Source organism: Amblyraja radiata, chromosome 2 (assembly GCF_010909765.2).
Source record: "Amblyraja radiata isolate CabotCenter1 chromosome 2, sAmbRad1.1.pri, whole genome shotgun sequence".
NCBI lineage: Eukaryota > Metazoa > Chordata > Chondrichthyes > Rajiformes > Rajidae > Amblyraja > Amblyraja radiata.
Genome location: NC_045957.1, coordinates 137030352 through 137058061, shown reverse-complemented (window position 1 = coordinate 137058061; position 27710 = coordinate 137030352). Strand labels below are relative to the sequence as shown.

Sequence of the window (27710 nt, the reverse complement as noted above, 5' to 3'; positions counted from 1 at the left end):
CTGAATGGGAGATGCCAGAGAGTAATGGTGGATGGTTGTTTGTCAGGTTGGAGGCCAGTGACGAGTGGGGTGCCACAGGGATCTGTGTTGGGTCCACTGTTGTTTGTCATGTACATCAATGATCTGGACGATGGTGTGGTAAATTGGATTAGTAAGTATGCAGATGATACTAAGATAGGTGGGGTTGCGGGTAATGAAGAAGAGTTTCAAAGTCTACAGAGAGATTTATGCCAGTTGGAAGAGTGGGCTGAAAGATGGCAGATGGAGTTTAATGCTGATAAGTGTGAGGTGCTACATCTTGGCAGGACAAATCAAAATAGGACATACATGGTAAATGGTAGGGAATTGAAGAATGTAGGTGAACAGAGGGATCTGGGAATAACTGTGCACAGTTCCATGAAAGTGGAATCTCATGTAGATAGGGTGGTAAAGAAAGCTTTTGGTGTGCTGGCCTTTATAAATCAGAGCATTGAGTATAGAAGTTGGGATGTAATGTTAAAATTGTACAAGGCATTGGTGAGGCCAATTCTGGAGTATGGTGTACAATTTTGGTCGCCTAATTATAGGAAGGATGTCAACAAAATAGAGAGAGTACAGAGGAGATTTACTAGAATGTTGCCTGGGTTTCAGCAACTGAGTTACAGAGAAAGGTTGAACAAGTTAGGGCTTTATTCTTTGGAGCGCAGAAGGTTAAGGGGGGACTTGATAGAGGTTTTTAAAATGATGAGAGGGATAGACAGAGTTGACGTGGAAAAGCTTTTCCCACTGAGAGTAGGGATGATTCAAACAAGGGGACATGACTTGAGAATTAAGGGACTGAAGTTTAGGGGTAACATGAGGGGGAACTTCTTTACTCAGAGAGTGGTAGCTGTGTGGAATGAGCTTCCAGTGAAGGTGGTGGAGGCAGGTTCGTTTTTATCATTTAAAAATAAATTGGATAGTTATATGGATGGGAAAGGAATGGAGGGTTATGGTCTGAGCGCAGGTATATGGGACTAGGGGAGATTATGTGTTCAGCACGGACTAGAGGGGTCGAGATGGCGTGTTTCCGTGCTGTAATTGTTATATGGTTATATGGTTATATGGTTAACCCGGGGAAAGCCCATGCGATAACCGGGAGAACATGCAAACTCCATACAGACAACACGCGTAGTCAGGATCAAACCCAGGTCTCTGGCGCTGTAAGGCAGCAGCTCTCCCGCTGCACCACTGTGCCATCTAAATTAGTTTTATAGAGAAGGTAGAGGGCATCATTGTTTAAAAACAGTACTCACACACACACAACTGCACAGAAAAAGCTAATTCCCATTTAAGTATCTCATTTTAGCCACTGGGCCACTTCAACTCCAGCAGGCACAGGATAACTGTGTCTTTTCCAACTCCAGTATTATTCTAAATAAACAAGATTGCATTTCATTATGGAATTGCCACTGCCATTTAAACTGACAAATTGAATGAACTTAAAACTCAAAAATCAATAATTTCATTTATCTTTGTGTCTTTTTTTTTCTCTTGAGTCAAGGGTAACTTTCTTTCACTCCATTTTTGTTGGTTCGGAGGTGGCTGAAGCGTCCAAAGTAAGATCTACAAACTCTGGGGCTGAAGAGAGGGAGCTGGGCTGCGTTCACAACTTTATGCAATTTCTTGTGGTCTTGGACAGAGCAGTTGCCTTTCTAAGCTGTGATGCATCTGGCTAGAATGGTTTCACTGATGCATCATTAAAAAATGACGAGAGCCCCCATTAGAGACATGGTGAACTTCCTTAACCTTCGGAGGGTGTAGATGTGTTGGTGTGCTTTCCCGGCTGTAACGTTGGTGTGGTTGGACTGGGCAAAAATGCTGGTGATATCTACACCTAGGTACATGAAGCTCTTGTCCATCTCCACTTCTACACCCCACCCTGCTTCCAAAGTCAAGGCACAATACCTTTGTTTTGCAGCTGGATGAGAAAGGGAGAGATTGTTGTCTTGACATTGGGCTCCTATGCTCTTTATCTCCTTCCTGTGCTCCTCATCATCATTGTTTGAGATCCAGTCCACTACGGTGGTATAATATGTAAACTTGGATATTAAGTTAGAAAAGAATGTGGCCACCCATTCATGACTGTGCAGGCAGTGTCGCAAGGGGCTGAGAACACATCCTTGTGGGGCACTGGTGTTGGGAATGATCATGGAAGATGTTTTTTTTCTAACCTTATAATCATTCCTGTGTCTTTGATGGAACTGTACAGAACCACACGACCCCTCGTGACCCCCTTCCCCCAGCAAATTATTTGCAAACAATATTCATACTTTTAGAGATTCTATCCCTCTTCTGACAAACTTTCAGTAGGCAATTGTAATCCTTCTTCCCTGTTGCAATTATTTCCCTTTGTCCAATCTTCTTACTTCAGTTAATGATGACTTTTTGCTATTGCAACTACAAAAACAGTTTTCTTGAGCATGGTGCAACAAATCAAATTTTGCGCGATGCATGTGATGCTAATTTTCCGGGCATTCCAAATAAAAGGCTGGTTAATGTATAAAGATTAGAACTTGAAGAGCTTTAGTGATCAGCTTCAAAATGATGTTATATCTTTGACTAGATGCAGTACCCTTTTTCCAAGCAATATGGACGGCTTGATTGTATTCATGAATAGTATTTTCTTTGACTGGATCATACGCAGACTGTCATGGTGTTTAATTTGGCCAAAACAAACAGACTCAAACACGCAAACAAATAAAGTTATGAGAAAGGTCTTCAACCTGAAATTTTAACTCAATATCTCATTCTTCAGATGTTGTCTGACCTGCCTGGTGTTTCTAGCATTTTGTCTCAGATTTTTAGCTTAGAGTCATAGAGTGATATAGTGTGGAAACAGGCCCTTCGGCCCAACCGACCAAAGTGACCCAGTCCAGTTTTTAGAATTTTCAATTACCTCATGGGTGCTCTCACATTACCACTCATTGACCAGTTGGCCATTCACCAGTTGCAATTTTAAGGACTGTAATCTTGTAATGGTACATTACACAGCCGACCCTGCACCTTTGGAATGCTTGGAATCATTGGAAATCCCTGCTTGATTTACCTGCCACTCTCTGGCATGAAATGTAATCATTCAGTCTACTGTGACCAGACTGCATTAGTGACCTCCCTGATACAAAAGTTCCAAACTGATATATAAAATTTGTGACTGGTGACCTGCTTCCACTAGCAATGCACTACCTCCTCCTCCTCCTCCTCTGAGATTAAAGTTTTTACTGCAGCATGTACAATATTTCTTAGTGAGACTGAGCCCCATGCAGGAGAATTCTTCCTTTGCTCATTCTTGGTTTATATGTCCTCCTGCTTGAACCTTTCTTTCTCCCCCACCTTTCTTTCCTTCTCCGTGAGGGGCATCTCCCACATTTTGTGTCTTATATTCATTTTCACTGCGATGCTACACTCCACAAAATGTCTACCTTTCCTCCATTGTCTAGCAGCAACTGGCTGGCGCAGAAACCTTTAAATCAAGACAAAGTTCTTCGGCAATTCCCTTAGGATTTTAACAACTTAAAAAAAACTGTCTAAAACACACACACCATTGTTCTATGAATGTAACAATGGCTAACGATAAAATTGGAATTATTTGATCATCTCTTCAATGTAACGTGCTAACAGTGATAGTAAGCTTCCTATAGAAACATAGAAACATAGAAAATAGGTGCAGGAGTAGGCCATTCGGCCCTTCGAGCCTGCACCGCCATTCAATATGATCATGGCTGATCATCCAACTCAGTATCCTGTACCTGCCTTCTCTCCATACCCCCTGATCCCTTTAGCCACAAGGGCCACATCTAACACCCTCTTAAATATAGCCAATGAACTGGCCTCAACTACCTCCTGTGGCAGAGAGTTCCAGAGATTCACCACTCTCTGTGTGAAAAATGCTTTTCTCGGTCCCAAAGGATTTCCCCTTTATCCTTAAACTGTGACCCCTTGTCCTGGACTTCCCCAACATCGGGAACAATCTTCCTGCATCTAGCCTGTCCAACCCCATCTTCCATCAAATCCTGGAACTTAACTTTACCAGTTCTAGCTGAAGCAATATGCTCTAATTTGTCACTGTTAAATCAAATCTTAGTCTTATGAGCTCTACATGTGTCTGTTATTTGTTAACATTGCTCATGCTAACAAGCTTGAAAATCTGGCGCCCAGCTCTAGCTGAAACAACATGCTTCAATTTGGTCCTGTTAAACAAATCTTAGCCTTATGAGCTGTTATGTGCTAACTTTGGTCATGCTAACACGCTTGAATACCTTGCGCTATAAATGTGTGAATAAACATTGGCTGCCATTAGAAATATTTCAGCGTCATGAGTCACCAAACAACAAGGGTGACACGCAGTATATCTTGGGGTCCTTATCTTCGAAGCTATTGTATAAACAGGACCAAAAATCCAGCCCTATGAATATGATAAAAAATATCCCAGGGTATCAACACAAGACTTTTCACATGCACCAAAAAGATTTCAAGGATTAACAGCAAATTGAAAAAAAAGCTTTAAGTCTTTCTGTGACTGTTAATCTACTCATGTCTTCACCAAAGTGGCATTTTACCCTGAGATTCTTGGCAACCTTCAGGGGTCTGAAAGTAGTTGAAGTGGCCAAATAAGGCTGGGAATTTAAAAACAGGAGATATTAGCATTGAGTTCTGTGCGTATCATAACGTATTGCCAAGTCTTGCCATTACAGTCCTCCAACTATCATGTGATAACGTTAGTAAAAAATGCTAATAATCTGAACGTTCAGCATTTTATGTCATGCCTATCAGTTAATGTTCCCAAGCTCCAATGCCTTAGATTGCTCGAGTCCACTACTGTTACACGCTATTAATTACAAATATATCCAAATAAGTTAAATTATGAGAACTGCAGTCTGCACTGATTTAAGCATTGAATAATGACACATTAAACGAGACTGCCTAGGGTAACCTGACCAAAGAGCTGATTGCAGTTTAATGTGTAAATTGAAGTTAGCAATTTACTTGCTGGCTTACAGCTGTCCGAAATTATCTGTTAAGCCACTAGTTAATAATTACCATTCATCTGACAGAATAATATCCTCCCACTTTAAATGTAAAATGGCTCAGCACCATGAAATAAATATTAACCTTTGCACTGCAGAACCAGTCGGAGTCTTAAATAAAAGAAACCACTAACTAATGCCATGCTTACCAACAGATGTGGTGCCTGCTGTTAGATAACCTGGCACATTTCAAAATTAAAATATTCCCCCAATAGTCAAAACAAAATGAGTGTTCATCAACTTCCCCAAAAATGGAGGCTTATGGAAACAAATAAGAAATTAAATCATCTGCAATAAAATTGGGCAGCACAGTTGCACAGCCAGTAGAACCACAGTCTTACAGCGCCTGACTGGTGTTTATGTGGAGTTTGCACCTACTCCCTATGGCACCACGGGTTTCATCAGGGTCCTTCAGTGTCCTCCCATCTCCCAAGTATGTGCAAGCTGGCTGGTTCTGCAAATTTCCCATAATGTGGCTGTGAGTGGTAGAATCTGAGAGGAGCTGAGAAGAATTTGATGAGAATAAAAAAATGGGTTTAAGGTAAGATTTGTGTAAATCGGTGGCTGATGTTTGGTGTGCAAACTGTAACCATATAACCATATAACAATTACAGCACGGAAACAGGCCATCTCGGCCCTACAAGTCCGTGCCGAACAATTATTTTCCCTTAGTCCCACCTGCCTGCACTCAGACCATAACCCTCCATTCCCTTCTCATCCATATGCCTATCCAATTTATTTTTAAATGATACCAATGAACCTACCTCCACCACTTCCACTGGAAGCTCATTCCACACCGCTACCACTCTCTGAGTAAGGAAGTTCCCCCTCATGTTACCCCTAAACTTCTGTCTCTTAATTCTGAAGTCATGTCCTCTTGTTTGAATCTTCCCTATTCTCAAAGGGAAAAGCTTGTCCACATCAACTCTGTCTATCCCTCTCATCATTTTAAAGACCTCTATCAAGTCCCCCCTTAACCTTCTGCGCTCCAGAGAATAAAGTCCTAACTTATTCAACCTTTCTCTGTAACTTAATTGTTGAAACCCAGGCAACATTCTAGTAAATCTCCTCTGTACTCTCTCTATTTTGTTGACATCCTTCCTATAATTGGGCGACCAAAATTGTACACCATACTCCAGATTTGGTCTCACCAATGCCTTGTACAATTTTAACATTACATCCCAGCTTCTATACTCAATGCTCTGATTTATAAAGGCTAGCATACCAAAAGCTTTCTTTACCACCCTATCTATATGAGATTCCACCTTCAAGGAACTATGCACGATTATTCCCAGATCCCTCTGTTCAACTGCATTCTTCAATTCCCTACCATTTACCATATACGTCCTATTTTGATTTGTCCTGTCAAGGTGTAGCACCTCACATTTATCAGCATTAAACTCCATCTGCCATCTTTCAGCCCATTCTTCCAAATGGCCTAAATCACTCTGTAGACTTTGGAAATCCTCTTCATTATCCACAACACCCCCTATCTTGTTAGAACTCTACAAGAACTGTATCTAGTTGTTCTTTCAGACCAGTTAGCCTGATTTCGGTGGTGGGAAAGATGCTGGAGTCAATTATTAAAGAGGTAATAATGGGGCATTTAGATAGCAGTAAAAGGATTAGTCTAAGTCAACATGGATTTATGAAAGAGAAATCATGCTTGACTAATCTTCTGGTATTTTTTGAGGATGTGACAAGTAAAATGGATGAAGGGGTGCCAGTGGATGTAGTGTATCTAGACTTTCAGAAAGCCTTTGATAAGGTCCCGCACGGGAGACTGGTGACTAAAATTAGAGCACATATTATTGGGGGTAGGGTGTTGACATGGATAGAAAATTGGTTGGCAGACAGGAAGCAAAGAGTAGGAGTGAACGGGTCCTTCTCAGAATGGTAGGCTGTGGCGAGTGGAGTGCCGCAAGGCTCGGTGTTGGGGCCGCAACAGTTTACCATATATATTAATGATTTGGAAGAGGGAATTAGGAGCAACACTAGCAAGTTTGCAGATGAAACAAAGCTGGGTGGCAGTGTGAACTGTGAAGAGGATGTTAGGAGGTTGCAGAGTGACCTGGACAGGTTGAGTGAGTGGGCAGATGCGTGGCAGATGCAGTATAATATAGATAAACGTGAGGTTATCCACTTTGGTGGCAAAAACAAGGGGGCAGATTATTATCTCAATGGGGTTAGGTTAGGTAAGGCGGAGGTGCAGCGAGACCTGGGTGTCCTTGTACACCGGTCACTGAAAGTTGGTGTGCAGGTACAGCAGGCAGTGAAGAAAGCTAATGGAATGTTGGCCTTCATAACAAGAGGATTTCAGTATAGGAGTAGAGAGGTTCGTCTGCAGTTGTATAGGGCTCTGGTAAGACCACATCTGGAGTATTGTCTACAGTTTTGGTCTCCTAATTTGAGGAAGGACATCCTTGTGATTGAGGCAGTGCAGCATAGGTTCACGAGATTGATCCCTGGGATGGCGGGACTGTCACATGAGGAAAGATTGAAAAGACTAGGCTTGTATTCACTGGAGTTTAGAAGGATGAGGGGTATCTTATAGAAACATATACAATTATAAAAGGACTGGACAAGCTAGATACAGGAACAATGTTCCCAATGTTGGGCGAGTCCAGAACCAGGGGCCACAGTCTTAGAATAAAGGGGAGGCCATTTAAGACTGAGGTGAGAAAAAACTTTTTCACCCAGAGAGTTGTGAATTTGTGGAATTCCCTGCCACGGAGGGCAGTGGAGCCCAAATCACTGGATGGATTTAGGAGAGAGTTAGATAGAGCTCTAGGGGCTAGTGGAATCAAGGGATATGGGGGAAAGGCAGGCACGGGTTATTGATAGGGGACGATCAGCCATGATCACAATGAATGGCGGTGCTGGCTCGCAGGGCCGAATGGCCTCCTTCTGCACCTATTTTCTATGTTTCTATATTAACCTTGCAAATCCACTGAGAACGATCTTCCCTCTGATGATTGTAAGTCGTACAAAAACAAGTTTGGGTGGTCGCAGTGAAATTCGTAGTGACCTTAGGTGCACACTGTAACACTAATCAGCAACTAATGAAATGACAGAAAGACAGGGTGCTCTTCTGGGATAAACTGGCAGTTTAATCAGCATTTAATCAAAGTAATTTTTGAACGATTTTTAGTTTGTTTAGAGATACAGTATGGAACTGGCCCTTGATGGTATCACAACCATGCTGACCATTAATCATGTATTCACACCAGCTCCATGTCGCTACACTTTCTTATCCACTCACTACATACCAGGGGCAATTTACAGGGGCCAAGTAACCTAAAATCCAGCACGTCTTTTGGATGCGTAAAATGGTAACGTTAATATTCTTCAGTTTGATTACTACCGAGTCATTAAAACACTACGGAGTACAAATATATCCCAAATTCATCAGTATATTGCCAAGTTAGTGTAGTGGAGTGGATAGGAAAACATGGATTTTAGAAAAATGACCAGGCACAAGTTTGTGATTCTTTATCCTAGTCAGTCTACAACTTTGCATTTAATTGGAAAACATTTTATTAACTATCAACACTAAATTAACAAACATTTTCCCAGTAATTGCACAGATTATAATAATTATATTAGCTTAATCAATTCAATGTGAGACATTTTTCATTTTCTTTCAAAGCCATGTCTACCTATATGATGTGGCCTTAGTTTATATGAGAAATAAAACAAAAGTTGCATCTTGAAGTACTAAACTTATTTCCTTGTACAATTGTGATCTTTAATTACTGATTGCACAAATCTTTAAATCTACAGTAGAGAGGGGACTAAAAGCAAGGAACATACTTGGAATGGAAAATCCCCCAACTGCTGCACGCATTATTATATAACTAACATTGAAGCACCAGACATTACCTGCCTTTATGATGAACTTCTCCAATCTTACCATTCTGAAATCTGTATGCTGGTTTAGTTTAGTTTATTATTGTCACATGTACCAAGGTACGTGAAAAGCTTTTTTATTGATACTGGATAAAGGGTATATTATTGACCGCAAGATGAAAGATAGTTCAAAGGTCTCCGATGAGCTAGATGGTAGGTTGGGGCCGCACTCTAGCTGATGAGAGGACGGTACAGTTGCCTGATAACAGCTACACCTGTGTTTAAGAAGGAACTGCAGATGCTGGAAAATCGAAAGTACACAAAAATGCTGGAGAAACTCAGCGGGTGCAGCAGCATCTATGGAGTGAAGGAACTAGGCAACGTTTAGGGCCGAAACCCTTCTTCAGACAGCTATACCTGTACGGCCTCATGCACAATCCTTATCCCAATCGTTTCATTGCTTCTCAAAAAGATCCTAATCATTTCACCAATGACAAGAAAGCTTTCAGGTGCCCAGAATCTGGAATTATCTGGAATTATCTCCCGCAACCTTTCCATTTTCATATTTTCCTCCATTCCTTGAAGGAACTCAATAAAATCTATCTCATGTGCATTGTTTTGAGCAGTGCCAAAGTTTGGTTACATTGAAAGTGATATCTGCCAGAGTGGACATAAGAGAGAACACCCCAAAGTCAATTGTCCCTGGTTGACAGAGCAATGCCGGAATTGCATCAACAAGGCATGTCAGATCGAGCTGCATAGAACTAAAACACTAATCTCCTGTGGCTGGATAAATGTGCCTTCACAAGTATACTTCTGAAACAAATTATTGATCATCTATATTATATAACCAAATATCTTGTTATCTTCCGGTTTGCGTTGTTTTTCTATTTGCTGAAATACAGTACATGATAGCGCTACAATATTTCACCACCTTACTCACCATTCTCATGTGCTGCAAGTGCAACAAGTTTTGTTCCGATCCATGGTATATTTTAAAAGTTATTACGGTTTAAAAATCTTAAAAACCGCACATGCGCAGATTGGCCGCGTCCGCTGTCAGTCACCGGCGGCGCCAGCCTGGCCCGGCGTTGTCCGGCGCCTCAGTTGGTCAGCAGCGGCCGGAGTGGATGGTCACAGTTGCCGGAGGGCACAGCCACAACCACAACCACAGCCGCAGCCGCTGGAGGATGTGGCCCACAGCAAATATAGGGATTGGTGAGGGAGGGATTGGGCGAGGGGAGGAGGAGAGTGGGAAGGGAGGGGAGGGGAAAGGAGAGGGAGGGAGAGGTGAGGGAGGGATTGGGGGATGGGAGGAGGAGAGGGGAAATAAGAGGGAGGGTGAATAGGAGGGGGAGGGAAATTCTGGGGAGGAGGGGGAATAGAGGGAGAGGAGGTAGGGAGTGGGGAATAGAGGGAGAGGAGGGCAGTGGGGGACGTCAGGAGGGATAGTGGGGGGATAGGGGGAGGGGAGGAGTGGGGAGGTGGGGGATAGAGGGTTGGGAGAGGGGTAGGGAGGGGAGAGTTATAGAGGGAGGGAGGGAGTGACTGACGGTAGGGGAAAGGAGAGAGAGGGAGAGGTGAGGGAGGGATTGGGGGAGGGGAGGAGAGGGGAGAGAAGAGGGAAGGATGAAGAGGAGGGGGAGGGAGTGCTGGGGATGAGGGGAAATGAGTCGTGCCTGCGCAGTTGGGGGCTATGGGTGAGTGGTGGAATATTGCGTTGGGGGAACGATTTGCATTGGGGGACCAGGCCTCCCGTGTGACAGGGACCCAACGGGTCCCACTTAGTCTAGTATACATTATTACTCTATCTACACACCCCAAACCCCACCTTTTGTGGTACCTTCTGTGCACACCCCACTAATAACATGCAACCATTCATTCCCCCATGAAGGCAATAAAAAGCCTTCAACTCCACCAGTAGGACTACAGCAATGAGGAACAGGAGGAGGTCCTCTTTTAAGTTTAGCGCCTTTCCAGATTGGAGATGTCCCCACACTCATAGGCTGATAGAGACAACCAAAGGTAAAACCATATCATATTTGGAGCCCAATCACCCTCTTCACCAGTATCCACCAATTATTTGCCAGACTTTGCCCCATCGTCACCTCTCTTTTCCAGTTTTCTCCCACTTCCCTCATTCCATCAGTCTGAAGAAAGGTCCCAACCTGAAAAGTCACCTATCCCTTCCATCCACAGATACTACCCAATCCGCTGACTTCCTCCAGCAGTTTTTTTATTATACATCTAGGATGGTCCCCCAACCATAATCACATAACTACCAATGCCTCTTTGAACATGAATAGAGTCACAGAGTCATGCAACAGGTAATCAGGCTCTTCGGGCCAACTAGCCACGCCGGCAAAAAATGCCTTGCCTACACTAGTCCCAACTGCCTGTATTTGGCCCATTTCACACTAAACCTTTCCTAACCATGTACATATCCAATTTTATTTTATAATATATTGGTTTAGTACCTGCCTCAACTACCTCCTCTGGCAGCTCATTCCATGTACCCACCACTCTCATGTGAAAACGTTGCCCCTCAGGTTCCTATTGAATCTTTTGCCTCTCACCTTAAACATATATCCCTTGTTCCTTGATTCCCCTAGCGGTAACATCCTCATAAATCTTCTCTGCACTCTTTGCAACTTAACAACATCCTTCCTATAGCAGGGTGACAAAAACTGAGTACAATACTCCAAATGCAGCCTCCCCAACTCAATCTCTCTGATTTGTGAGATCTATCTTTGACGATTGATTGAGAAATGTAAGTCCTTGTTTTAAATGCAATGAGCACGTGATCTGTTTTGCAAATAAATCAGTAGATACCTTTTTGCGTCAGCTAATTGTGTACTTGAATATTTGTTTTCAATCAAACAAAAAGAACACAGGTAGTTCTGCAGTGATGCAATTGTGTGTTCTTCAGAAACCCCATGGTATAGAAAATCACATTATAAAGACAATTGTGTCAATGAGCAAAAAGGGGTTAGGGGCTAAAGAGTTTAAAACACACATTCATGAGGTTATTTTTTCTGCAGTACTTTCTAAAATAAAGGTAATTTCAAGGCAATGTTTATTTTGTTATTTGCAAAAAAAACCCACTCAGTTTTATGTTACATTGTTTATTACAAGTGGCAATAGAAACAATTGCTTGTCAATTTTATGACTACTGGTGGTTAAACTAGCAACTGTAAACAATAGTGCCTGATTACTCTGGGGAGCTTACATGGAAACTCTTTTTCCTCCCTTACATTGTTTAAATTCAAGACAGGTTAGAGAGGACATTTTGGTTGAGATTAGCTAAGAGCACAAGCGATAAATTGGTAAATATGGAAGATTTAAGCCAATTAGTATCATATTTAGGAAACTAATTCTGCAAAATATTACTTGGCAAACATTTGCTTTGGTGTGTTAGCTTCTTGTCCATGGAGCCTTGCAGTGATGATGGTTTAAGGGCAAGTATACAAAGCGCATTCTCAAAGATTGCACATACAATATTTAACACAATAACCAGTGTTACATTATGTTCAATTGAACTTCAGACTACATTATTGTGTCTCTACAAAGCTTAATTTCTCGAGTTACTATGTGATGACAGCCATAATAGCTCCAATCATACCATAGAATTGAGGTATGTACTGTTTGTGTAATAAGAGCTACTCTGTGATTCTGCAGGGACGTTCATATTTGAAAACACAATATCATTTTACAGCTGAGACACAACAATCTGAAGTTAGAGTCAAATGGCACGGAAACAGGCCATTCAGTCCAACTTGTCCATGGCATCCAAGATACCCTATCTACACTAGTTCCACCTGCCTGCATTTCACCCATATCCCATTACCGTCTATTCCTAGTGTGCAATTGAGAGATAAAGATGGAGTGTCAGTGATAGAGGGAATGTGTGAGATATGGAGTGTGACAGTGAGAGATGGATTGTAACGGCAAGATGGAGAGAGATGGAGTATGGCAGTGACACTAGGACACTTGGAATGCGTCAGTGAGGCAGAGATGGAGTGTGTCGGAGAGAGAGAAGGATTGCGTCAGTGAGAGGGAAGGGGCGAGGAGGGGAGAAGGGGAGGGGTGGTTTGTGGAGAGTCCCAATGAGGGAGAGAGAATGCGTCAGTGAGCAAAAGAGGAGTGGAGTTTGTCAGTGAGAGGGAGAGAGTGATGGGGTGTGCCAGTGAGGACACCAGTAAATGGGGAAATCCGTCATTCCGGCAATTATCACCTAGATCCACCTGTTGCATGCCAGCTTTTGTTCCCCACACCTTCCTCCCCTCTTTATACTGGTTTTCTCCCCTCTACTCTTTCAGTCCAGTGGAAAAGGGTCTCGATTTGAAACGTCAACTTTTTCCCTTATTATTTCTCACCACAGATGCTGCACCTGACCCATTGAGACACTCTGAGAAATAATTTTATAGTTATTAGATGCATGGAATTGTGCCCCCAAAATTAGAAAAAAAATGTGTCAAGAAATGATTTCACATTCTGCCATGGATTTGAGTAAATTAAAAAAAAAAAAATTTAAACTGCAATAACTAAGGTTAAGATGAAGGAAAAACACTATACATTATATGGCCATGTCATTTTTATAAAACATTCTAAATGACCAAAAGAATGTTACCTATTCTTAAACAATGCTGTGTTTTGCATTCAGGTATTCATTAAAAAAATCATAGAAATTAGGTGCAGGAGGAGGCCATTTGGCCCTTCGAGCTAGCACCGCCATACATTGTGATCATGGCTGATCATCCACAAACACCAGGGCACAATAAAATAGAAAATAAGTGTTCTCTATAGATTTCAGGACATGTTTAAAAGGTCTATAAATACATGAGGAAAAGCTTTGTTTTTCCCCAATTATTCTGCCATAGGTATTTTCAAATTATTCAATTATGGCTACAATTCTGCTGCAATTTTATTTTCCTGAACATAAAGTCAAATAACGTAATGAAGCATGAGGGATATTCTCTTTCTTCCTTTAGCTGTTTTAATGTTTCCAGTGCTTTAGTCAGATACGCATGCTCATTACACAAATGTACTTGTATAAAGGTATAAAACCACGCAGTTGTACCCATTCCTCTAAACCTGATCTCTGTCTGCGCTGCCAGTTCACCTCCAGCTGCCTGTAGAGAGTTTCACACTAAGCTTCTTGTTTATATCAGTCCTGCAATTAAGCCCAGGCCAAAGAGAGAAGTCCCAAAGAGAGTGGCAAAAGTGCACGACTGTGAAATGAATTTCAGATCCTTTCTTCAGTAGCCATATCAGGACATCTCAGAAAGATGAATCACTTTTCTAAATGAGGTACCCCAAAAGTTTCTCTTGACTGAAGTAATCGCCAATTTTAGAAATAAGATCCCATGACTGGCATACGACCTCTTTGTTATTTCATATAAAAAATAAATGACTGGACAAAGTAAACAAAATTGGTGAGACAGATCATTGCAGATAAAAAAAAGTTGTAAACCTATTAGAAACCTGATAAGTTGAGCACAGCCTTTTATTGGAAACATTCTAACTGCACGTGTGAAGATAAAGTACTGAACTCTTTTCCAAATGCTTAAAAAAGAAATGCCTTGGTATTTTTAGTAACAAGATATTCTTTCTTGACATTCAATACGGAGGGCATTTGTTGTAACAAGTGCTGCTTATTACTTAGTCCAAAAATATTATGTACATTTAATAATTGATATTTACAATGATGTCTTTTAAAGAGACTAATATTTCTTTTTTACTTGTATCACACTTCATTCGGGGCTGATTACATCTCTTGGCAGAATGGGACTAATGTTCTGATTAAATATACAAATCATTCCTACCAATGAGTTTCTTTTTAAACCTGCCCATTTGCAGTAGTTGAACATTCCAACACTGAATGATGCCAAAGTATACAGGACGATTCATAAACATGTTACATTGGCACATGTGCCCAAAAGCAAAACTGATCAGAGTCATCGAGTCATACAGTACAGAAACAGGCCATTCGGCCCAGCTTGCCCATGCTGACCAAGATGCCCCATCTACACTGGTCCCATCTGCTCGTGTTTGGTCCATATCCCTCTAAACCTTTCTTATCCATGTATCAGTCTGAAAAAGACCCGAAATGTCACCCATTCCTTCCCTCCAGAGGTGCTGTATGTGACAAATAATCTTGACTTGACTTGCTGCCTGTCCCAGTAGGTTACTCCAGCATTTTGTGTCTACCTGTCCAAATGTCTATTAAATGTTGTTAAAGTTTCTACGTTTGGCCTCAATTAACTCCTCTGGCAGCTAATTCCCTATACCCACCATATTGTGTGAGACAATATCCCTCAGATTCCTATTAAATCTTTCTTCTCTGACTGTAAACCTATGACCTCTGCTTCTTGATTCCCCTACTTTGGGTAAAATACTCTTCTACCCTATCTATTACCCTCATGATTTTCTACACCTCGATAAGATCACTTCTCTTTCTCCTATGCTCTAAGGGATATATTCCCAGCTTGCCCAACCTCTCCCTATAGCTCAGGCCTGCAGAGAAAACATCTCAGATCTTTGAATGACAAACCTTTAACAAAATAACTAGTTTGCAAAAATAACTCACAATTTGCAACAAATATATATTCCACCTATAAATGACATCCCCGTAAGATTAAAAAAAATCCAACTCCAGCTCACAAAATATGAATAATGTAGTCCATATTACTAAAAGTCTGATCTTGATCACTTCCTGTTGATCTGTATATTGATTTTAGAAAAAACGCTGCCACTTACGGCTGTGAGTTTTGGCCATCTTACTCAGAGTGCCCCTCCGCTGTAGAGGACGTGGATTTTTCCCATCGATGAAAAATAAAAGAGTTATTAGTGTTTAAAAAATGTTGAAATTCTCTCTCCTGAAGGCCACGCCCCTTCCGGAGGGACTATAAAACCCGGAAGTGCTGAGTGCCTCAGTCAGTCTCTGCAAGATGGGGGAGCGAGTGTCAGGTCTCTCAGTCTCAGCTGTGAATAACACTGAACACACGTCTACTAAACGGTGAGTGTGGTTTTACTTGCCTTGAGTGTCCTTAAAGTGGTTTGAAAATGAAAATGTGGTTGGTTTGAAATAAAGCAAAGCGAATGGTGGTTGGTGGTGGTTGGTTTGAAATAAAGCACAGCAAATGGTGGTTGGTTTGAAATAAAGCACTGCAAATGGTTGTTGTTGGTGGTTGGTTTGAAATAAAGGACTGCAAATGGTTGTTGGTGGTGGTTGGTTTGAAATAAAAAATGATTAAAAGTCTAAACTTGACAACTTCCTGTTTACACTGTATATTGATTTTAGATAAAACCAAGTGCAGAGGATTATTCCCATCAATGAAAAATAAAAGTGTTATTAGTGTTTAAAAAAGTTGAGATTCTCTCTCCTGTCAATCACGCCATGAAGGCCATGCCCCTTCCGGTGGGAGGGATTATAAAACCCAGAAGTGTGGGTGTGGCTCAGTTTCTGCAAGATGGGGGAGGGAGAGGTCACGACTCTGTCTGAGCTATGAATCAACTGAACACACTGAATGTCTACTGAACTGTGAGTGTGGTGTTTATGTGGTGTTTTGTGTGGTTTTATGGTGGTTTCACCCTGCTTGAAATGGTATGAAACTGCATTTGAATGTGGTGGCCTTGCACCCAGCATGAAATGGTATGAAACTGCATTTGAATTTGGTGGCCTTGCATCCTGCTTGAAATGGTATGACACTGCACTTGAATTTGGTGGCCTTGCACCCTGCTTGAAGTGGTATGAAACTACACTTGAATTTGGTGGCCTTGCACCCTGCTTGATGTGGTCGGAAACTGCACTTGAATTTGGTGGCCTTGCACCCTGCTTGAAATGGAATTTCAAGGAATAGCCGTGTTAACTGCTAGCCCACCAGCTGTGAGTGAGAGTGAGCTGCCAGCACATCAGGCTTGACTGACTGAGCTGCCACCCCAAGAATCCATTTGGCCCACAATGTCCATACTAGCCCTCTGGAAACCAGTCCCTTCAGCCCATAACACCCATACTAGCGCTCCAGAAAGCCCCCACCCTCCCACTGGCCGCCAATATTGGAATTGGCGGAGAGGTGGAATATTGCGTTGGGGGACCAGCCCTCCCGTGTGAACATGGGACCCAACGGGTCCCACTTAGTCTAGTATTATATAAAGCAAGAGACTTATAATATTGCCAAAAGAGTAGTTGAGCAGAGATTAGGGCGGTGTTGGAATTTGGCAAGGGAACAACGATAATGAGAAAATAACTTGAATAAATAAGCAAGGGATTAAATTATATTGTGAAACCTTGTGTTGGTAGAAAAAGAAAGAAAACATGAGTCCCTCAGAGAAGGAGTGAATAAATTATACAGTGGAAGAAAATAAAAGTATTTTGGTTTTTGGTACCTGTCGTACCAGTAACAGAGACACAGAAATGCAGGTATATTGTTACATTACTGAACAGTAATGCAGTGGTCTGAACTAACAGCACAGAGACACAGCTATAACATCTAGCATCTCCACTAAGGAAAATTGATCAAGTATATCTGACTCACAAAACGCATGACCAACCCATTCTTGCTAATTATTGCACAATCAATCTATTCTTGAGGACATTAAGTCCTGGATGGCCTTAAACTTTCTGGGACTTAATGAAGAGAAGACAGAGGTGATTTTGTTTGGCCCCAATGGCTGCCGTGAACCTCCCTTTGTTGACTTGGGTCCACTGGCATTGTCTGTAAAGCCAACCGTCTTGAACCTGGGTTTTAGGACGGTGATTTTAAACTAGACAAACAAATAGGCGCGGTGGTTAAGTCCAGCTTCTTTCACCTAAGGAAGCTGGCAAAGGTGAAGCCCATTCTCGAGCGGGAGCATTTTGAAACAGTAATCCATGCCTTTATTACATCTAGGCTGGATTACTGTAACGCACTCTACTCTGGAGTCGCACGAGCTTCATTGGCTCGTCTCCAGCTTGTTCAAAATGCTGCCGCTCGCCTTTTGACTGGAACTCGAAAGAGGGAGCACATTACGCCAATTTTGGCCTCCCTACACTGGCTCCCAGTGCACTTTCGAGTTCATTTCAAAATTCTTTTATTTGTTTTTAAATCGTTGAATGGGCTCGCCCCGCCTTACCTCTCTGAGCTGCTCCACCTATATGCTCCTGCCCGGTGCCTCAGGTCAGCTGATCAGCTGCTCCTTGAGGTACCAAGGTCTAAGCGGAAGCTCAGAGGGGATAGAGCCTTTTCTGTTGCTGCTCCGGCACTCTGGAACACCTTGCCGCTGCACATCAGACAGGCCCCCTCACTGTCCATCTTCAAATCCTCCCTAAAAACACATTTTTATTCTTTGGCTTTCGACACTGGCTGAGGCATTGCTCCTGTTTTTAGTGCTTTTAATGTCTTTTAATTTTTAGTGTGTTTTTATAGTCCTTCGTTTTACGGATTTTAATGGTCTTTAATTGTTTGTAATAGCTTTTTGTTCATGAGTTCTCATGTACAGCACTTTTTTGGAACTGTAGGTGTTTAAAGTGCTTTATAAATAAAGTTATTATTATTATTATTATTATTATTATTCTCAATCAGCAACAAAGTGAAGGGGGTATTGCTGCTAATCCAGTCAAACTGCATTTGTTTTTGTCAACGTTCAGTCAGAATCTCACTTAGACCATTTGGCTCCTGATCTCATGTGCCCTTGTTTCAAAAGTGAACTAATGAGCTGACTTTCAGATGACAAGGGTCACCCCCCGAAATCAACGTAACTTAATGAAACATAAGTCAGAGTAGAGCAAAGGAACAGGCCATACAAGCCACAATGGCTGTGCCGAACATGTCGACAGGTTTATCATCAGCTCTGCCTGCACATGATGCAAGCCCCTCCAGTCCCTGCATATCTAAAAGCTCTTCAATGCCACTATCGTATCTGCTGCCACCACCACCTCAGGCAGCACGTTCCAGGCACCCATCACTCTGTGTAACAAACTTGCCCTGCACGATCCCTTAAACTTTCCCCCTCTGAGCCTGAAGCTATGTCTTTTATATTTCAATCGTGGGAAAAAGGTTCTGATTGTCTACCTTATCACTAATTATATTAGGGGGGCACAGTGGTGCAGCGGTTGAGTTGCTGCCTTATGGTTCCAGCCAGAGACACAGGTGCGATCCTGACTATGGGTGTTGTCTGTACGGAGTTTGTACATTCTCCCTGTGACCGTGTGGGTTTTCTTTGGGGGCCTCCGAATTCCTCCCATACTTCAAAGACGTACAGGTTCTGCAAGTTAATTGGCTTTGGTAATAATTGTAAACTTGTCCCTCTTGTGTAGGATAGTGTTAGTGTACCGGGATGACCCTTGGTCGGCATCGACTCGGTGTGCCGAAGGGCCTGTTTCCCGCTATATCTCTAAAGTCTAAAGTCATAATTCTCATAATTTTACATACTTCTCTCAGGTTTCCCCTCAACCTACAATGCTCGAGAGAAACCAATCCAAGTATATCCAACCTTTTCATTTTGCTAGTACTCTCTAAACCAGCATTCTGGTAAGTCTCTTCTGCACCATATACAAAGCCTCTCTATCGCAAGAGAATGTGATGATTAAATTAATCTAACCCTGAACAGATCAGTAGTCAAGCTACATTTATCAAGTGTATTCATGACATTATGGACCTAAAAAAGAACTATGCATAATCACTCTAAATCCTATTTCTAAATAAGACATTGTGGATTAGGTTTCAGGCCAATCTCCAAACAAAATGTGGTATTTGTGCCTTATCACCACCTTTCATGCTTACATATTTTTGATTAATTAAAAAAACTTGCATTTGAAAGGCGTACAATCAGAGCAGACTTTTTTTTAAAAGTAAAGGTATACCTTAGTTTATCAATATTTACCCATCTAATCAGAACATTGCTACCCCAAAAAGCAACTTATTGGTTACAATAGACAATAGGTGGTGCAGGAGTAGGCCATTTGGCCCCTCGAGCCTGCACCGCCATTCAATATGATCATGGCTGATCATCCAACTCAGTATCCTGTACCTGCCTTCTCTCCATACCCCCTGATTCCTTTAGCCACAAGGGCCACATCTAACTCCCTTTTAAATATAGCCAATGAACTGGCCTCAACTACCTTCTGTGGCAGAGAATTCCACAGATTCACCACTCTCTGTGTGAAAAATGTCCATTCAATGTGATCATGGCTGATCATCCTCAATCAGTACCCCGTTCCTGCCTTCTCCCCATATCCCGCTAACTTTAAGAGCCTTATCTAGCTCTCTCTTGAAAGTATCCATAGAACCGCAAGCAGAGAATTCCACAGACTCCCAAAAAAGTGTGAAAAAAGTGTTTCCTCATCTCCATTCCAAATGGCTTACCCCTTATTCTTAAACTGTGGTCCCTGGTTCTGGACTCCCTCAACATTGGTAACATGTTTCCTGCCTCTAGCATGTACAAACCCTTAATAATCTTATATATTTCAATAAGATACCCTCTCATCCTTCTAAATTCCAGAGCATACAAGCCCAGCCGCTCCATTCTCTCAGCATAAGACAGTTCCGCCATCTTGGGACGTTTCGAAAACATTTCCCCAAATGAATTATCTTCTGTCTATTCCCCAAATACTTCACATAGGCCCTCTCCCTCTCCGTCAACCCACTGTCAGTTTCATAAGTGATAGGAGCAGAATTAGGCCATTCGGCCCATCTTGTCTACTCCACCATTCAATCATGGCTGATTAATCTCTCCCTCCTAACCCCATTCTCCTGCCTTCTCCCAATACCCAGGCACCCGTACTAATCAATAATCTATCTATCACTGCCTTAAATAAATCCACTGACTTTGCCTCCACACCCTTCTGTGGCAAAGAATTCCAGATTCACCACCCTTTGACTAAAGAAATTCCTCCTCATCTCCTTCATAAAATAATGTCCTTTAATTCTGAGGCTATGACCTCTAGTCCTAGATTTTCCCCACTAGTGGAAACATCCTCTCTACATCCACTTCATCTAAGCCTTTCACTATTCTGTATGTTTCAATGAGGTCCCCCTTCATTCTTCCAAACTCCAGCGAGTAAAGGCCCAATGCCGTCCAACCTCCTCTGAACCCTCTCCAGAGCCAGCACATCCTTCAGACATTGATGATTCATTTTATGAATGACCCGGTTGCACAGAAGGCCAGGATTTCCATTCTTGTAACAACACAGCCACCTAGTAATAATTACAGCTGGCATGGTGAATATTATCTAGAAATGATCGGCAGATCATTCAAGGGCGGCAAATCCAATGTTGTATCAAAATCACCCAGTTTTGATGACAATAAGGTATAACATGTACAACAAATAGCGTAGAGTTTAGTTTAGTTTAGAGATACAGCACGGAAACAGGCCCTTCGGCCCACTGACTCCACGCCAACCACGATCCCAGCACATTAACGCTATCTATGCACATTCGGGACAATTTACATTACACCAAGCCGATTAACCTACAAACTTGTGCATCTTTGGAGTGTGGGAAGAAACCGGAGGTCCCTGGGAAAACCCAAGCAGGTCACATGCAGATACAAACTGCATACAGACAAGCACCCATAGTCAGTATCGAAACAGCGTCTCTGGCGCTGCCGTGACGTTGGAATGCCTGAATCCAGGCAGCACTGTTTATAAACATGTAGAGAAAACATGTCTGTCTAATATGAGAAACACAGTTAGACACAAAATGCTGAAGTAACTCTGGAGAAAATGGATCGATGATGTTTCGGGTCGGGAACCTTCTTCAAACTGACTGTGGGAGGTTGGAGGCTCTGCTCTATAATCTTTGATTGGAGGTGGGAACTGGAAGCAAGAAAAGATCAGGACAAATCAGGGCTGGCAACAATTGATCTCAGGCGGGGAGGTTCCTTGATAGGCCGATAGAACAGTGTGATCCCAAGAGTTGCACATTGTTGCAAACTGTGGAACTGGTTAACCACTTTTTAGTGGAGGAAGGAGGTCAAAGGGGGGAGGAAGGGGGGAGGAAGGGGGGTGGCAGAAGAGCGAGGGGAGTGGGGAGGAGAGTGTTTGTAGAAATTTTCCACATGCAAAACATTGTGCCTGGGCTCCAGTTGTTCCTGGCACTGCTCTCCAAAATGTTGTAAGGCTAAACCATTCTCAACGATTTCCCAAACACACATCAGCAAATCTCCAAAACTAATGAAGGTTTTGACGTAAATGATTTCACGATAAAGTTTTGCGATAAAATGGCTCATATAACTCACAGCATGTTATCCAATGAATAGCAGTACAGGATTATGGTGAGACTATAATATTGAGCTAGTGAAGTAAACTTATCATGTACCACACTCGCTCAACCCTTTCTCAACATGTTGCAACAGTCACTCATTGATGCATTAGAGAGGGTTGAGAAAACAAGACTGATTCCAGCACCTAGGGTGTGAACTTAAAAGTGTTAACAGGCTTGATTTACTTTTGGAAACCCATGGAGAAAATCAATGTGAAACGCAATGTTGGATTTAACATGGGTGATGGTAGATATTTCTTAGAATGTATCAGAATTCACGTAAATGGATTCTCACTGTTCAAATTTCAAGGAAATGAATAAGATAAATGTTAGACATTATGATTCATCAGTTTATATCAGATTTCTAAAAAAATGCAGTTACTGACGGAGACATAGAATACATATTTCTTTGAAGCAAGATGAGCAGACTATTTTGTTATTTCACCGATTAAATGTACATGTTGAACAGATGCCAAGTGAAAATGGTCGGGAAAGTGTCAATTAGTTGTGTCAAAAAAGGAATTGGATAAATATTTTATCTGAATTAAATTGATGGTTATAGTACAGGCGCAGTAAGAAAAATGTTTGCTTCCATCATGTAACTAAATTGTCTCAAAGATGCCAAGAGAATAAACTAATGTAGCGAGTGTTGTTACTCAGGCAAATGTATAGCAATGAACATGGTTCCTATTGCTCTAAAGTGAATGGTGTAAAGTGAAGAAGGAGAGGTCAGATAGTGGCAATTTCAGTTTTAGAACCTCTTTCCTGGGTGAAAATAGAAAAAAAACTGTTGATGTTGAAAATTTGAAATAAAAACAGATGCTACCTGACCTGCTACTCTGTGAAAAAAGAAACCAAGTTAATGTTTCATATCAAAGACATCTCTATCCATAGATGCTGCCTGACCAGCTGTGTGTTTATCGATCTATACATAACTAAAACTCTGATCTTGTGCTCTTCAGCTTTGCACGGTTCTTCTATTTGCGCAAAAACTGTACGTGATAGCGCTCTGATTTTTCACCAGCTCAGTCACTGTTCTCCTGTGCCGCGAGTGCAAGAAGTTTCGTTCCGATCGGTAGTATATTGTAAAAGTTAGCGAGGATTCAAAATCTTTAAAATCGCATGTATGCAGATTGGTCTCCTCTCCTGTCAGGAGATTGATCTCTTCTGCTGTCAGTCACCCGGGATGGCGACGCCCAGGCCGGGCAGCGACGCCCCTTCCAGCGCACAATCGCCACACTGATTGGCTGGCTCCTCTGTCACAATAAATCTGAAGGAGCGGAGCGATCAGAGTGAGGAGCGGCTCAGAGCCTGGCCGACTGTGAGGCCCACTGCTGCAACCTCGAGATCCTGGCAAGTGAGGAGGAAGAATGGGGGGCCTGACGGAGCCGGGCGCTGGTGGGGCCAGGGCCGGGCGCTGGTGTGGCTGGGCGCTCCGCCCCCCAGGTCCAGCCCCTTCCCCTCTCGTCCCCCTCGCTGGCTCCTGCCCCCTACCCACGTGATACCCCTCTCCACCATGGCTCTTCCCCCGTTTTTTCTCTGAGCTCTTTCCCCCCCCCACACCCCACACCCTCGCCCACTACCCTCCCCGCCCCCACGCACACCCCTCCCTCGTCCCCCCCACCCCTCCCAAGCAAATAAGTTATGGTAAAACTGCATGCAATACCTATCAGGCACAGTTATGCCTGTCTCATTGTGGGAAATACATGCCTGTCCCGAAGAGGATACAACCATGAGGATGTAGCCAGGAATAGAAAATATTAGCTGTGTGGAAAGATTGGAAGACCCAGAGCTATTTTCTTTGGAACAGATTATGTTAATGAGTAGATTAATTGAGGTACATAAAATTATAAGGGGATTACATAAGAGTAAATAAGAAGAAGACTAGAAGAGACAAAAAAAACTAAGGTAAATAAGTTAAAATCTTAAGATGAAGGGCGAGAGAAGACATGAGGAAAAACTTCTCACCCAGAGGCTGGAAAAGGTCTGTAACTTTGCCTGAAAATGTGGTTGAAACAGAAATTGTCAACACATAAAAAGATTTAGATGTTCATTTGAAGAACCATGATCTGCATGGCCATGAGACAAATACAATAGACAATAGGTGCAGGTGTAGTAGGCCATTCGGCCCTTCGAGCCAGCACCGCCATTCAATGTGATCATGGCTGATCATCCACAATCAGTACCCCGTTCCTGCCTTCTCCTCATATCCCCTGACTCCGCTATTTTTAAGAGCCCTATCTAGCTCTCTCTTGAAAGCATCCAGAGAACCTGCCTCCACCGCCCTCAGAGAATTCCACACACTCACCACTCTCTGTGAGAGAAAGTGTTTCCTCGTCTCCGTTCTAAATGGCTTACTCCTTATTCTTAAACTGTGGCCCGTGGTTCTGGACTCCCCTAACATCGGGAACATGTTTCCTGCCTCTAGCGTGTCCAAGGCCTTAATAATCTGCTATGCAAATGAGACTTGCTTATCATGTGTGAAAAAAATAAATGTTTCAAGTCATCCAATCTGAGAAAAAAATAGGAGATAAAAAAGAAACTCTTTTAATTTGCAGAGAAAAAAGGGAAGGGAAGTTCAGTCACAGAGTAGAAAACAGATTGCTTGAAAACTACAAGCAGTAAAAGTGCCAGGTGAAAAAGCCATAATTTACCTTTGAAATAATAGTGAGACTAATGGTGCTCGTCTGTTTTTATATTCAATAGCCACACTAATTTCAGACAAGAGTGATGTGAGATTAAGATCAGAAATCTGAAACCTGCTATCTGAATTTCCATTACCTTTGCAAAAATTACAATTGAAATACTTTCAGTAGCCTGAAGGTGCAGTAGTTTTTTTCATGGTGGTCAAAAGATAAATAAAAGTTGCATTTCATTTATGTTAACTTCAACCTAGTTGAAACAGTCTTGATCCTGACACTGCTAGCCATTGATCTAATGCAAATCTCAGGTTTAACGTTGGAAAGCACCACCTCTGGGCCACTCCCCAACATTATCCACCACTCCCTCGAATCACTAACGTATGATTACCTGACTTGCTCCTCCACCTAGCTACACACTGCTGGCATTGTGTATCTTTTTGGATATGGAACTTTTTCTATGTCTGACCTTTGGTGTTGATTTTGCTAAATAAATATATGAAGTGCCACAGTTTTTCCTAACATAGACACAAAGTGCTGGAGTGGGATAGGCAGCATCTCTGGATAGAAGGAATGGCTGACGTTTCGGTTTGAAACCCTTCTTCAGACTGAGAGCCAGGGGAGAGGCAGAGATATGGAAGGGTAAGGTGTGAAACTAAGATATCAAAGGGGACCAGTTTCAAGGAAAATGTAGAATAGATCATAGTCATCTGGGGGAAACTGACAATGAAGTTTACAAATATAAAATTTAATCAGGACAGTCAAACTAGTCGGACAACTAGGATGGGGAGGGATGGAGAGAGAGGAAAGCTTTACTTGAAGTTAAAGAGGTCAATATTCATATCGCTGGGTTGCATCTGCGTTCCCTCCCTAAACAGTTTTTCCTATATACATCTCTATACTTACAAAACTCTGATCTTGGGGGGGGGGGGGATATTTCAAATATCTGAAAAAACGTTGAATTTAAAAACCACTGTCTTTCGCTGATTATGTCACAATGGGTCTGCTCCATGCGCCCTTCTTCCACGCTCTGCGAGTGACGTCACCCCCCCCCCCCCCCTCCTCCCCCGACCACTCCCTCCCCCCCTCCGGTTATTCAAAAGACTTGGCTGGCTCGCTCGGCTGGGCTGGGCTCGGGTCCTCGGCTCGGGTCGGTCCTCAGCACAGCCCGGGTCCAGTCCTTGGCTCGGCTCGGCCCGGGCCTCCCCCATTTCTCTCTCCCCTCCCCTCACACTCTACCACTCCTCACTCTCCCCCCCCCTCTCTCTCCCCCCTCCCTCTCTCTCTCCCCATCCTCTCTCCCCCCCCCCACCCCCCCTCTCTCCCACTGCCCGCTCCCATGCCCTCTCTCCAGCCTCCCCTCTCCACTCCCTCAATAGCAAGAATTTCCTTCCTCAAATTTGGAGACCAAACTACACACAATACTCCGGGTGTGGTCTCACTAGGGCGCTGTACAACTGCAGAAGGACCTCTTTGCTGCTATACTCAACTCCTCTTGTTATGAAGGCCAAGATGCCATTCACTTTCTTCACTGCATGCTTACTTTCATTGACTGGAAGTAAGCATGCAGGTACAGCAGGCAGTGAAGGCAATTGAATATTGGGTGTGGTTCTGGTCGCCCCACCCAGGTAGGATCTGGTGGCTTTGGAGAGGGTGTAATGAGGTTTACCAGGATGCTGTCTGGATTAGAGGTAGATAGCTATAAGGCAAACTTGGATTTCCTTCTCAGTAGCATTGGAGGTTGAGGAGAAACCTGATGGAAGTTCATAAAATTATGAGAAGCATAGATAGGGTAGACGGTCAGAGCCTTTTCCAGGGTGGAAACACCAGATAATTTCAAGGTTAGAGAGGGGAAAGTTTAAAGTAGGTATGCAAATATTTTTTTTTTACACAGAGAGTGGGCAGTAGCCTGGAATGCAATGCCAGGGTGTTGGTGGAAGGAGTGGTGTTTAAGAATCTTTTGAATTAAGGGATATGGATCAAATGCAGTTAGAACGGATTGATTTAATTTGGTATATTTGGTAACAATTTGAATATTTTAATAATTATCTGTTCATCTGATTCATTGATAATACAAACTATTTTTACTTTTTTGTAAAAGAACCTTTAAAAATACAAACATAAGCTCTGAAAATGGTCCATCTATAATTGCACTGGTTTTCACTGGAGCTTACATCATAGCTGTTATCCATCTCTTGCCATGAATAAATCAATACAAATAAGTATTTATAAAATTTAAATGCCTTCATTGTTCATTCTTCTGTGAAAAAAAGACTGCAAAAAAGACATTTATTTTCAAAATATATCTAAACATGTTGCTTAAAATACAGTATTGCAAATAAGCAACAGAAAAATTACATTAGTCTATTTGATAGCACTATATATCCAATATACCCAATATATCCAATATTTGATGTACAAAATCATGAGAGGAATCGATCGGGTAAATGCACAGTCTCTTGCCCAGCGTTGGGAATTTGAGAACTAGAGGACATAAGTTTAAAGTGAGGGGAGATAGATTTAATAGGAACCTGAGGAGGTAGTTGAGGCAGGTACTATTGCAACATTTAAGAAACATTTAGACAGGTACATTGATAGGATAGGTTTAGAGGGATGTGGGCCAAACGTAGGCAGGCGGGACAAGTGTAGATGGGACATGTGGGCCGAATGGTCCATTTCCATGCTCTATGTCTATGACTCTATACCTTTTTTTCATCCACAATGATCCTTATAAATCATATATATGGCACTTGAGAACAGTGAAATTGTAACAGCATTCTTGCCTGTGGTAAAGATAATATTTTCTATGCATTTATTAGCATTATCCCATATTTTGAGAGTACAAGCTGTAAATTTATTGGATAAATTTATGGTATCTGTGGCAACCAATAGATTTATTAAGGAAAATCTCTATCTGTGAAACAATTTTGCAAAAT

The 27710-nt window shown here is 42.3% G+C and overlaps 1 protein-coding gene and 1 long non-coding RNA gene across 2 annotated transcripts in view; both read right to left on the bottom strand.

Annotated features, from left to right (window-relative positions):
• Positions 1-27710, bottom strand: part of gmds (GDP-mannose 4,6-dehydratase) — a 666455-nt gene that overhangs the window by 328713 nt on the left and 310032 nt on the right. The gene's annotated exons all lie outside the window — the stretch shown is intronic.
• Positions 3785-19567, bottom strand: LOC116969469. Its single transcript, XR_004410774.1, has 3 exons — positions 19396-19567; positions 4193-4195; positions 3785-3794 (listed from the first exon to the last, which is right to left on the bottom strand). It is a non-coding gene; the product is annotated as an uncharacterized LOC116969469 (long non-coding RNA).